Consider the following 13,762-nt stretch of genomic DNA (forward strand, 5'->3'; position numbering starts at 1 on the left):
TACCTCAAAGTCTGCATGGAGTTTTGTAACTGACTTATGTTTAATCAATACAAATAAACGATGGGATTAGAAACTACAAGGCTAAATTAATTCAGAATGCAGTTGTTTGTTGAAATGTGGTAGCCGGACAAGATTTTTGTAATAATTTCTGTATCAAATATGAAAGATATGAATAATATATTACTTTGAGCATACCCACAAACAGATATTCATCATAAACCCATTCAAGTAAATTTTCAGACGGAATTGTTTTATTACTATCACTATAATTATCATAACATTTGAACAATAAATTATATTTCTAATCTGTCAGCTGTTCTATATTGCCCACATAATTGTCTATATCCCATACCCTCTAAGTTTCCTGCTAGCTTGTCAGTAAAGTGGTTGAAAATGCAGTTGCTTGTTGAAATGTGGTGGCCGGACAAGATTTTTGTAATAACTTCTGTATCAAATATGAAAGATATTAATAATAATAATCATGATAATCATACAGATATTTTATATGATTTGAAAGCCCTAGTTGTTATCTTCAAAATGGTACTATATATATTGACTTTGAGCATTAATTTTCATAATGAAATGTTGAAAGGGCTAAAGATAATGTGCGATTTTGGCCACTGGTAGCGCTCATGAGCCGAAGACACCTCAGGCCGTGTTCGGTAGCGCCGAAGAAGAAGAAGCTTCACACACGAATCCCTGTGGGGAAAACAGTGAAATATTTGTCTCAAAATTCCGTACGTAAATCTAAGCAGATCAAACGTGTTTTTAGAATTACATACGTAAATCTAAGCAGATCAAGCGTTTTATGAAACACAGATTGAGAGGTGTGTGTGGATAGTTTTTATGATTGTGGATTCTACTTTTGCGTTTGTTTATTTTTGATAGACCTCTAAGAAGAAGAAGCGTCACACACGAATCCCCGTGGGGAAAACAGCGAAATATTTGTCTCAAAATTCCGTATGTAACTCCAAGCTGATCAAGCGTGTCCTTAGAATTCCGTACGAAGCTGTTTTTAGAATTCTGTACGTAAATCTAAGCAAATCAAGCGTGTTTTTAGGATTTATGAAACACAAATTGAGAGGTGTGTGTGTGTGGATCGTTTTTACGATTGTGGATTCTACTTTTGCGTTTGTTTATTTTTGATAGAAATCTACCCCCATATTAAGCTTAGGCACTCTTTCGAAGTTGGTTAAGGTTAGAGTTTGTCTTAGAGCAGGGCGATAGAACACCAGCCCTGATTCCAAACTCTAACCTTAACCAACTTCGAAAGAGTCGCCTAAGCTTAACCAGTGATAAACTAGGCGTTAGGTAGTTTGAGGCGGAAATGGGCAAAGACACAGGCGTCACGCGATTGGGCGCACATGTCACATGACCAGAAACATCAGTGGCCAATCAGATTGCACCAGAAACGTCAGTGGCCAATCAGATCGCAGAACGCGGAACTGGAAATCCGTTGGTAAAAAAATAGACGCGGTCCGGGCCGGCGCTCTCAGGACTGGCGCTCTGAGGACCGGCACTCATGTAGTCTTTTACCAACAGAGTTGCAGTTCCGCGTTCGAGTTCCGCGATCTGATTGGCCACTGACGTTTCTCTCTGCGCCAATCGCGTTACGCCTATTTCTGCCTCTAACAGCCTGCTAGCTAGCTAACGCCTAGTTCTATCACTGGTTAAGCTTGGCGACTCTTTCGAAGTTGGTTAAGGTTAGAGTTTGGAATCAGGGTTTTGGTTCAGAGTTTGGTCACTATGAATTGAAAATGGGGGACCCTGATGTAAACAAGACAAACGTCTTTCTCTGGTCTGCATCCAGGGCCGTAGCCAGGGTTTAGACATTAGGGAGGTCCATTTATTTTTTTGGCCCAGACCGGCCCACTATAATCGGTCGGACACCACCCACCAGTACACCATCCTTGCGGTCTCCTTAAATATGCGTACCTACTGTACTATTCCCCCAACCCACTACAAAGCTGGGTAGTAAGTGCCATGGACAAGTTGACCAGTGTACTCACTCGCTCTTGGCTGAATTTTGTTTTGGGTGGTGATGTAAAAACACCTGCATCATAGCAGGCTCAGGATGGGCAAAGTAGTCTATAGCCTGTTTCTCTCCTCCACAACCTGGCTTGACTAGACATAAGGAGAGAGAGATAATTACAATTAACTGGTACATTCAGGTCCAGAATTGTTGGAATTCCCTGACAAAGATGTGCAAAAAGCTGTACAATTTAAACAATACCATACTGGTAATGAGCAAATAGTTGTTTATTCAATGAATGCATGGAGCTGTTCCATCTTATTTCATTTGATACTAACTACTCAGTTCATACAGATTTCAAGTATTCAAATATCAATGATGAATATTGCATAAGGTTTACACAGTTAATAGATCACCTTCTTGTTTTATATTCATGATCAGAGAGGAGTAATAATTAGATCTTTGTATGTGATTTATATGGCAATTAAATTAATGGTGTGTTTGTTTGGGGAGTTTGACCTACAGTTAATGTGCCTACCACGTGAAGGTGCATGATCAATGGACAGCACAAAAAAAAGTTGTGTAGGTAGAGACTAGAGCTACCACAGATAGTAATAAGTTATTAAGAGTAAGTAATCCATAACATATCCTAATAGTTACCTTATTACCATACTTGGCTGAAAATAAACTTTGCTGCCTGTTGTGAATGTGTTTTTCCCTGTAGGCTAATACATAAGTAGGCATAAACTTTTGCAGTTGAGCAAAAATGTGCATTGAGTAGGCTATATGTGCTGTTGATTGAGTAGGCTATATTTGCTGTGTTTTTATGTCTTCCATCGAGGACCACCTTGGAAATAAGTGTTTTAATGAATGCTTTTAGGTGATATCCTCAGGAATACAAATTGGTCAAGATAATTTGTTTTTATGATGTGTTTTTAATTTCCAAATAAATCTAATCAAATCAAAAAAGCTGTTTTTGCAGTTGAGCTACAGGTTTTGTTATACAGCCTTTTCATGCATCTTTATCAAGGGAACCCTTATCCTAATGATTTTTAAAATAATATTATGATGATACGATATGGACCTAGTAGTTGGGTCATCTGTGGCACTTCGCTTCTCAATGGATTTGTCATCTAGGAGGGTTAATAAACTAATTTAGCCGGGGTGTATTTTTTTAAAAGGCGGGGGACATTTGTGAGAGACTAAAATCCAAAATGGCTGTCGTGGAAATTAACTTTTTAATGGTTTGACCTAAAATGATGCACAATACATGGTACCAACCTCTCAGTCATGTACCAGCCCCCTCTCAGTCATGTACCAGCCCCCTCTCAGTCATGTACCAGCCAGCCCCCTCTCAGTCATGTACCAGCCCCCTCTCAGTCATGTATACCAGCCCCCTCTCAGTCATGTACCAGCCAGCCCCCTCTCAGTCATGTACCAGCCCCCTCTCAGTCATGTACCACAGGCAGCCCCCTCTCAGTCATGTACCACAGCCCCATCTGAGTCATGTACCAGCCCCCTCTCAGTCATGTACCACAGCCCCCTCTCAGTCATGTATACCAGCCTCTCAGTCCTGTATACCAGCCCCCTCTCAGTCATGTACCAGCCCCCTCTCAGTCATGTACCAGCCCCCTCTCAGTCATGTACATGAAAGCCAAGGGCTGCCAGTTGGAGAGGCGCTGCAGGAAAACAGGCCTCGCTGTTCATGCCCAGGCCTACTCTGACCACATCATCTCCTACAGACCCGCCCTCACCCAAACCAAGTCCTCCTTCTACTCTGATGTCATCTCCAAAGGCCAAGGGAATTCCAAAGTCCTCTTCTCCACCATCACCAAACTCCTCCAGCCCCCTGACAACCCCCTCCAGACCACCTCCTCTGATCTCTGCAACAGATTCACGGAATTCTTCCAAACCAAGATCGATGCCATCTACTAGCAGCTCCAGTCTACTCCTGTGTTAAACATGACCCTCTGCCCCATCCCACCTACTCCTTTTCATCCTTCTCCCTGGTGGACACCGGATCCATTATGAAGCTGGTGTCGGGCTCTAAATCCTCCACCTGCTCTCTGGACCCCATGCCCACCACCCTGGTGAAGGCTGGCCTGCCTGCCCTCTGTCCTCTCATGGTAGACATCATTAACTCATCCCTGTCCACTGGCTCCGTCCCTGCTGACTTGAAGGTGGCAGCAGTCACCCCAATTCTCAAAAGACCCGGTCTGGACCCCGATAACCTCAACAACTTCCGCCCCATTTCCAACCTCCCCTTCCTCAGCAAAGTCCTCGAGCGCGCAGTAGCCGCCCAGCTACAGAGTCACATGGCCCACCATGACCTGTTCGAACCACTCCAGTCTGGGTTCAGGGCTAAACACAGCACCGAGACCGCCCTGATCAAGGTAACAAATTACCTCCTCATGGCTGCTGATGCTGGCTACATCAACATCCTCATCCTCCTGGACCTCTCAGCTGCTTTCGACACCATCTCACACTCAATCCTCCTAGACCGCCTGGAAAGTGTCCTTGGCATCACTGGTACTCCCTTGTCCTGGTTCACATCCTACCTTACCAACAGGTGGCAGTATGTTTCCCTCTGGGGTCCAGGTCAGCTCCAGCACCTGTTAAACAGGGTGTTCCCCAGGGTTCGGTGCGAGGTTCGCTCCTTTTTATGATCTACCTCCTCCCACTCTGGGATATCATAAGGAAACATGGCCTCCACTTCCACTCTTACACAGACGACACGCAGCTTTACCTCCACACCAAACCCTCGGCTCCCCTTCCTCCCCCCTCCCTCACCACCTGCCTCCAGGACATAAAAACATGGATGACCACCAACTTCCTTCAACTCAACAGCAAGAAGACCAAATTAATAGTTGTAGCCTCCCCAGCCCTCCTCCAAAAGATCGACCACCTTGTTCTCTCCGTGGATGGCTACTCCATCTGCCCCTCCACGGGAACCTGGGCGTAATACTGGACTCAACCCTCTCATTTCACCCTCACGTCAAGTCTGTCACCAGATCCGCCTTCTTCCACCTCAGAACCATTTCCCGCCTCCGCCCCTCACTCTCCGACACCTCAGCGGAAACACTCATTCACGCCTTCATCACTTCCCGCCTCGACTACTGTAACGGAATCCTTCTTGGTGCTTCCAAGAAGGTTCTGGATCGCTTACAGTACGTCCAAAACTCTGCTGCGAGGGTCCTCACGTGTACCAAACCCTGGCAGCACATCACCCCCACCCTGCAAAAACTCCACTGGCTCCCCATCAACTACCGAATCTCCTACAAGATCCTCCTCCTCACCTACAAATCCATGCACGGGTTGGCCCCTTCCTACCTGACCAACCTACTCCACCCCTACACTCCAGCACGAGGCCTCCGCTCCTCCAACTCCGACCTCCTCACCATCCCCCGCACCAGGCGTTCCACACTGGGAGACAGAGTTTTCACTGTAGCTGCCCCCAGGCTGTGGAACTCCCTCTCCCCCTCCATCCGAGGCTCTGACACCATCAACCTCTTCAAAACCAACCTAAAAACCCACCTGTTCACACTTGCCTTCACGCAACATGGCCCCGCTCCCAAGTAGCCCACCCCTGACTCTTTTCTTTTAAGCCACAGATCCTGTTGTTTTGTTTTGTTGTTTGTTTGTTTTTGTTCTGTTTTCAGTTTTTTGTTTGTTAATTTCAACCACTTCATCCAATTGGACAGCACCTTGCTTCGTTTTTTTTTATCTTATTTGTTTTTTCCTGGTGTTACTATACACATATATTCATAATTTTTATTTTTTTTATCTTCTATTTTTTCAAAATTTTCTTTTTCTACCCTTTCCTTGTACAGTGCCCTTGAGTCTGAGAAAGGCGCTTCTCTCTTAAAATCCAATTTATTATAATTATTATTATTATTATTATTATTATTATTATTATTATTATTATTATTATTATTATTATTATTATTATTATTATTATTATTATTATTATTATTATTATTATTATTATTATTATTATTATTATTATTATTATTATTATTATTATTATTATTATTATTATTATTATTATTATTATGTACTACATGTACTCTGTCATGTACCACAGCCCCCTCTCAGTCATGTACCACAGCCCCATCTCAGTCATGTACCAGCCCCCTCAGTCATGTACCAGCCTCCTCTCAGTCATGTACCACAGCCCCATCTCAGTTGAAAATGGGGGACCTGATGTAAACAAGACGAAAGTCTTTCTCTGGTCTGCATCCCCTTAACAATTGCATGTATTGAGCTGTACTGTACCCATTCTGCAATCTGTTAATAAAGTTTTCAATCAATCAATCAATCAAAGTCATCTACCAGCCCCCTCTCAGTCATGTACCAGCCCCCTCTCAGTCATGTACCAGCCTCCTCTCAGTCATGTATACCAGCCCCCTCTCAGTCCTGTATACCAGCCCCCTCTCAGTCATGTACCAGCCCCCTTTCAGTCATGTACCACAGCCCCCTCTCAGTCATGTACCACAGCCCCCTCTCAGTCATGTGCCAGCCTCCTCTCAGTCATGTACCACAGCCCCATCTCAGTCGTGACTCGTGTACCAGCCCCCCTCTCAGTCATGTACCTGCACGACCGGCGGGGGGGTGCTTAGTAAGAGATGTGATTGGGCCAGCCCAGTGTCAGTCAGTACCAATGGGCCACTGTCCCAGCCTAGTAGTGGGCCGGTCGTTGACCAAACTTAAAAAAAATTATAAATTTAATTTTTTTTTATAAATATATATTTTTTTATAGTTACAAATAGTTACCGAGGTCCAGACCTCTGTGACCTCATAGCTGGCTACGGCCATGCCTAGACCCACACCTCCTAAAGACAACCTAGACCCACACCCCCTAAAGACAGCCTAGACCCACACCCCCTAAAGACAGCCTAGACCCACACCCCCTAAAGACAACCTAGACCCACACCTCCTAAAGACAGGCTAGACCCACACCTCCTAAAGACAGGTTAGACCCACACCTTCTAAAGACAACCTAGACCCACACGGTACACCTTCTAAAGACAACCTAGACCCACACCTCCTAAAGACAGCCTAGACCCACACCTCCTAAAGACAGCCTAGACCCACACCTCCTAAAGACAGCCTAGACCCACACCTCCTAAAGACAGCCTAGACCCACACCTCCTAAAGACAGCCTAGACCCACACCTTCTAAAGACAACCTAGATCCACACATCATAAAGACAGCCTAGACCCACACCTCCTAAAGACAGCCTAGACCCACACCTCCTAAAGACAGCCTAGACCCACACCTTCTAAAGACAACCTAGACCCACACCTCATAAAGACAGCCTAGACCCACACCTCATAAAGACAGCCTAGACCCACAACTCATAAAGACAGCCTAGACCCACACCTCCTAAAGACAGCCTAGACCCACACCTCCTAAAGACAGCCTAGACCCACACCTCCTAAAGACAGCCTAGACCCACACCTCATAAAGACAGCCTAGACCCACACCTCCTAAAGACAGCCTAGACCCACACCTCCTAAAGACAGCCTAGACCCACACCTCCTAAAGACAACCTAGACCCACACCTTCTAAAGACAACCTAGATCCACACCTTCTAAAAACAGCCTAGACCCACACAACAAGTGAGGTTCAGTCAGGCTTCAGGTCAGGGCATAGCACCATAACTGCAGCCATACTAGTAGCAAATTACATAATCAATTCACTTGACAAGAAACAACATTGTGCAGCATTGTTTGTTGATTTGTCAAAAGCGTTTGACTCCGTACACCACAAACTATTACTATCAAGACTGGGCAATATTGGTTTTGGTCAGGAAGTGGTTAACTGGTTCAGAAATTACCTCACAGAAAGAACACAATGTATATCTGCAGAGAACTACAAATCAAGCTTTTTAGAAATTAACAAAGGTGTTCTCCAAGGGTCCATTTTGGCATCAGTTTTATTCTCTATTTTTATAAATGATCTAGTAAAAATAATCCATACAACCAAGCTGCATTTTTATGCTGATGATATAGTCCTATATCTAGTGCTCCCTCTAGGCTGCTAAATTAGCTCTAAATGCAAAGAAAACAAAATTCATGATGTTGACAAGGGCTCGGTTACAGCCAGTAGATCATGATCATATTTGACCTTAAAGGGGAACTCCAACATTTTGGGAAATTAGCTTATTTAACATCTTCCCTGGAGTTAGACAAGAAGATACATACCTTTTTTGTCTCTGTGCGTGCATTTTAGCTTTGGGAATAGACGCTCCGTTAGCATAGCTTAGCTTCATCACTGGAAGTGAGGCAGGACAGTAGCCTTACAGTGCCTTACAGTGTATTGCAAGGTCTGACATTGACCAAACTTGATATGCATGACCTTGGTGGGCTCTAGGTCAACTCCTGAAAAGGGGGTCAATGTCAGACTTTGCAATCAAAAGTTAGGGGGCTAATAACCCTTGCCATAATTTCAGTGCGCCCCCTAACTTTTGATTGCAAGGTCTGACATTGACCCCCTTTTCAGGAGTTGACCTAGAGCCCACCAAGGTCATGCATATCAAGTTTGGTCAATGTCAGACCTTGCAATACACTGTAAGGCACTGTAAGGCTACTGTCCTGCCTCACTTCCAGTGATGAAGCTAAGCTATGCTAACGGAGCGTCTATTCCCAAAGCTAAAATGCACGCACAGAGACAAAAAAGGTATGTATCTTCTTGTCTAACTCCAGGGAAGATGTTAAATAAGCTAATTTCCCAAAATGTTGGAGTTCCCCTTTAAAGGGGGCAGCCACAGAAAAGGTCTCATCCCACAACTATCTTGGGTTGTGGTTGGATGAAAAGCTTTCTTTTAAGGTGCACATTGAAAATCTTGTAAAGAAATGTTTTTTTCTTATGAGACTAGAAAGAAACTGGTTCAAGCCATTGATTGATTATGGTGATATAATGTATATGCTGCTAAATAAGTTAGACAGTGTCTACCATGCATGCTTCTCTGCGCTTCATCACAAATGCCAAATGGCTTACTCACCACTATGTGCTATATGGACCTCTCTATACTCACGGAGGAAATCACACATGTATCTGAAAAGGCCACAAGAGACGACACAAAACATAATGTGTACATGCCATATGTCCTTCATTCATTGGGGGTAACGTTGGTATGAGTGCCCCTTATAAAATACAAAGAGCCTCCTGGTGTGGCTTTTTGGTTAAATTACATATTTAGTGTCTTTTCAGGGCGCCCCTTCAGCCAGAGATGCCAGCGACGTCTAGCCACAATTCTATTTAGATTGTTCAAACTGGGGTTTGTGTGTGTGTGTGTGTGTGTGTGTGTGTGTGTGTGTGTGTGTGTGTGTGTGTGTGTGTGTGTGTGTGTGTGTGTGTGTGTGTGTGTATCTCCCAAGCAAAAGGCCTACATCAATCGGCAAGGCATGAATGAACATGTGTTTTGTCTCAAAACGGGTATCGACGACTTTAAGCACGGGTCTAGTGAATACTTTGCTGTTTTTCTGGACTTCCGTGATGCGTTTGGAACTTTAGCACACAATGTTATGGTTACAGCTCTTGAGGAAATACATCTGCCCCAGGTTTATATTGACATTGTCAAAAACGTGTATTGTGGTTCCTTTATACAGGTTATCTACTGTGGTAAACAGCTCACAGACCCCATCCCTCTCCAAGTTGGTGTTAAGACAGCGCTTCTCGGGGAAACTGCAGCTGCAGTTCTCCGAGGGAAACTCCTCCTCAGTCTGGAAAGGTCTAAAAACCATCACCAACTACAAGCCTAAATCCCCACAGATGTCTGACAACCTTCTCCTGGCTAATGAGCTAAATGAATTCTACTGCAGGTTTGACAAGGAACCCCCGGCCCCCTTTCCTCACACCCCCAGACTACAATCATCCCCCCCGGTCCCCAGTGGTAACCCTGTCTCCCCTACCACGACCCCTCCCCCCACCCCCCCACCCCCCCCCCCCCCCCCCCTTCCCCTTCCCCTCTCCCGCCACCCCGCCCCCCCCCTGTCGCAAAAAGAGAGGTGAACCGCCTTTTCAAGAGTCAAAAGCCCCAGAAGGCAGCCGGTCCTGACTCTATTTCACCTGCCACCTTGAAGCACTGCGCTGATCAGCTGTCCCCAGTGTTCACTAAAATTTTTAACACCTCACTGGAGCTGTGTCGGGTCCCAGCATGTTTTAAGGCCTCGACCATCATCCCCGTCCCCAAGAAGGCCAAGGTCACAGGCCTTAACGACTACAGACCGGTCGCCCTGACGTCTGTGGTCATGAAGGTCTTTGAGCGCCTTGTCCTGGCCCACCTGAAGTCCACCACAGACCCTCTTCTGGACCCCCTGCAGTTTGCATACAGAGCCAACCGTTCCACGGACGACGCTGTGAACATGGCTCTGCATTATGTCCTGGAACACCTGGACACTGCAGGGACCTACGCCAGGATTCTGTTGGTGGACTTCAGCTCGGCCTTCAACACCATCCTCCCGCACATCCTGGAGCACCAGATGTCCCTGCTGCAGGTGCCGAACTCTACCTGCAGGTGGATTACGGACTTCCTGACAAACAGGTCACAGCGGGTGAAGTTGGGAATTAACATCTCCGATCCCAAGTCCATCAGCACTGGCTCCCCACAGGGCTGCGTTCTGTCCCCACTACTATTCTCCCTGTACACCAACAGCTGCGTCTCTCTGCACCCCTCGGTCAAACTCCTGAAGTTTGCGGACGACACCACCCTGGTGGGTCTCTTATCCAGGGGGGACGAGTCCGCCTACAGGAGGCAGCCCCCCCCCCCCACCCCGATCATTCTGGGAGGCACCCCGGTGGCCTCGGTGGAGTCCTGCCGCTTCCTCGGCATGACACTCTCCCGGGACCTGAAATGGGAGCTGAACACCATCGCTCTCAATAAAAAGGCCCGGAAGAGGATGTTCTTCCTATGTCAGCTGAGGAAGTTCAGGCTGCCGAGGACTATGATGGTCCAGTTCTACACTGCCATCATCCAGTCCATCCTCACCCTCTCCATCATCACCTGGTTCCCTGCAGCCACGGTCAGGGACAAGGCCAAGCTGCAGCGGGTGATACGATCAGCGGAGAGGGTGATCGGCTGCCCCCTTCCCTCCCTCGAGTCCCTACATTCCTCCAGGGCCTTGAGGAGGGCGAGGAAGATCATGGCAGACCCCGCCCACCCGGGTCACAACCTCTTCACCATGCTCCCCCATGGCAGGCGGCTACGGCTGCCCAAGCCATTAAAGTCCCGCCATAGACTCAACTTCTTCCCCTCAGCAGCTCGCCTGGTAAACGAGTCAGGTGTCCCCCTGCTCCCCCCCTCTATGGCGAGCTGCTAGGGCTGGACCTCTGGACTTGAACTGTGCTGCACTGTTTCCATGTCCCCCACCACTGCACTTTTTACAGTCTATTGTTGTCTCACTGTTCTGTCCTGTCTTGCACTTTACTTTACTTATAATTATTTATTTACTGTTGTATTGTTCTTAAATTGTGGAAAAAAGCATGCACTGTAAACGTCAAATCACGTTCCATTTGTACTGCAATATGGTGAATAAAGTAATCTGAATCTGAATCTGAAGACTGGTTGTCCGTGGAGTGCTGTTAATTTTGTTATAGCAATAAACCAGTGGTTGAAGTGGCTCTGTATGTGTGCCCCCGCTAATGTAATTTCCCCTAACCCCGCACAGGGGTATGCAGACGATGTACAGGTTGCCTCATATCATGCGGCTGAAATAAACACCATGCTCTCCAGAACCGACTCCTTTTTGGAGTGGTCTGGATTAGAGGTTAAGGATTCAAAATGTGCAGTGTTTTATGAAAGGCGGAGTGGGGGAAACCGTTGGTATCACTCAAACACAGACACAATACCTGCATTCACAATTGGCAATAAACCCATTACAGTCTATTCACGTCATCAGACATACACATACTGTACCTGGGTCACAAGTTTAATGTGGCAGGTGAGTGGAAAGAACAGGTAGATGAAATCATCTCTGAATACACCAGCAGACTTGATTTAATTCATGCATCACCACTTCCACTCATCATGAAACTTGAGGCAATCAGAGTAATGGCATTGGCCAAAGTACAACATCTGTTCTCCAATGTACATATTCCACGAAAATCACTACACGATTTGACTAATAAAACCGTACACCTAGTGAGACAATGGACTGGCCTCAACACACACACACAACACGCAACATTATATTTCACAGTAAACGTGAGGGTGGTCTGGGTGTTCCCAATTTTGAATGGGCATATATTGCTACACGGCTCTCCCATCTGTTGAATATGCTGAACAGTGATGACCAGTAGGCCTATGTGAGAACGCTCGCCCGTTCTTCTCTTTTCTTGGACCTAAAAAGACGTAAGGTCCCCCTGGCGCGTGGTTCGGACCCTAACTTCCTAGGCTTCAAGAGAAAGCCGAATGGAAAGCTGGACAGTCGCTCTCCTGGCTTCGGTGTGTGGTCAGACTGGCCGGACCTTAATGACATGTGTTGCTGGGCTGATGTTACCCTGGAGTGGGTGGGGTCTAACTCTGAGGCAGTGGCTGTCTCAGAGAATATTATATCTGACCCCAGTATCTCTGTCAAAGCATCTATGTCTGTGTGTGGAATGGATCACCAACTTCCACTGACTAATGCCCGAGGTCGCCTCCTGTGGGCACAACAGCAAAGACAGCGGGAACAATGGACTGAGTTGAGACTGCAGGGGAAGATTGCGTGTCTCCCTGCTGCGGACCATTCTGTCTCTCACTCTGTGTTAAATTTTTTTGCCATAGATGAGTGCATTGTTATCTTTACTCTGAAAGCGAGATTACAGGTTTTACCATCTAAACTGAATCTCTCCATCTGGTTTCCAGGCAGTCATGCTCCTGTATTCATCATGACAATAACCAAATAGCACCATGTCCCACATCTTAAATGGTTGCCATGTATACAGGGGCCTCTACATAAGTAGGCATGACAGAATAGTAGATTTGATAGCGAAAGATATCTCTTATATTTTTAGGTCCTCCATCACGCTGTTTAAGCATTCTACTGTGAAGCCAAGCATGTTCAACCTGTGCAATGATAATTCCATGTTCTCTAATATTACAGCTAACACCCCTGATGTATTTGTGGTAAATGAACACCTTAGGGAGGTGTCCATTCTTGAGGTTGGCTGTACTTTTGACTACAGCTTAGAAGAAGCCTTCCTGGGCGGCTTGGTGATGCAGTGGGCAAGGCGCTCACCACCAATGCAGGAGACGCTGGGTTTGAGCCCAGCTCTCCACTTTGCTTTTAGCTTGGCTGGTCGTTCATACTAATACATTTGGCAGTATTAGGGGGTGGGAAGCTGATGGGTGGGGATCGGACGTTGTGGACAGCGACTCCTACAGGTCAGTTGGTGCGCCTGCGCAGTAGAATCAGGAAGCGACGGGGGCGGCGTGCCCTCCAAAACGCAGACCCCAGACGCTGAAAGATCGCGCTGTGCAGGTGAAAAGATGCGACGGCTGCTACCTCGAGTACCGGAGGGGACTCGTGCAATGTATGGCTTCGTCCACATTACAGCCGGCTTGTGGGAGGCATGGCGTAACAGCGTTCGAGACAGGGGAGGGTAGAATTGGACGATACGAAATTGGGATGGGAGAAAAAGTAGATAAAAAAAAGAAGCCTTCCTAACCAAAATGCTGAAATACCAACAGCTACAGCAGACCATCTCACAGCTAGGCTACAGATGTAAACTCCTAGTTTTTATCTTTGGCAGCCTAGGGCATGTGCACAAGTTGGTTGTGAGGGGCCTACAAATAGCCGGTCTCCC

This window comes from Notolepis coatsorum (genome assembly GCF_963971535.1).
Source record: "Notolepis coatsorum genome assembly, chromosome: 7".
Lineage (NCBI taxonomy): Eukaryota > Metazoa > Chordata > Actinopteri > Aulopiformes > Paralepididae > Notolepis > Notolepis coatsorum.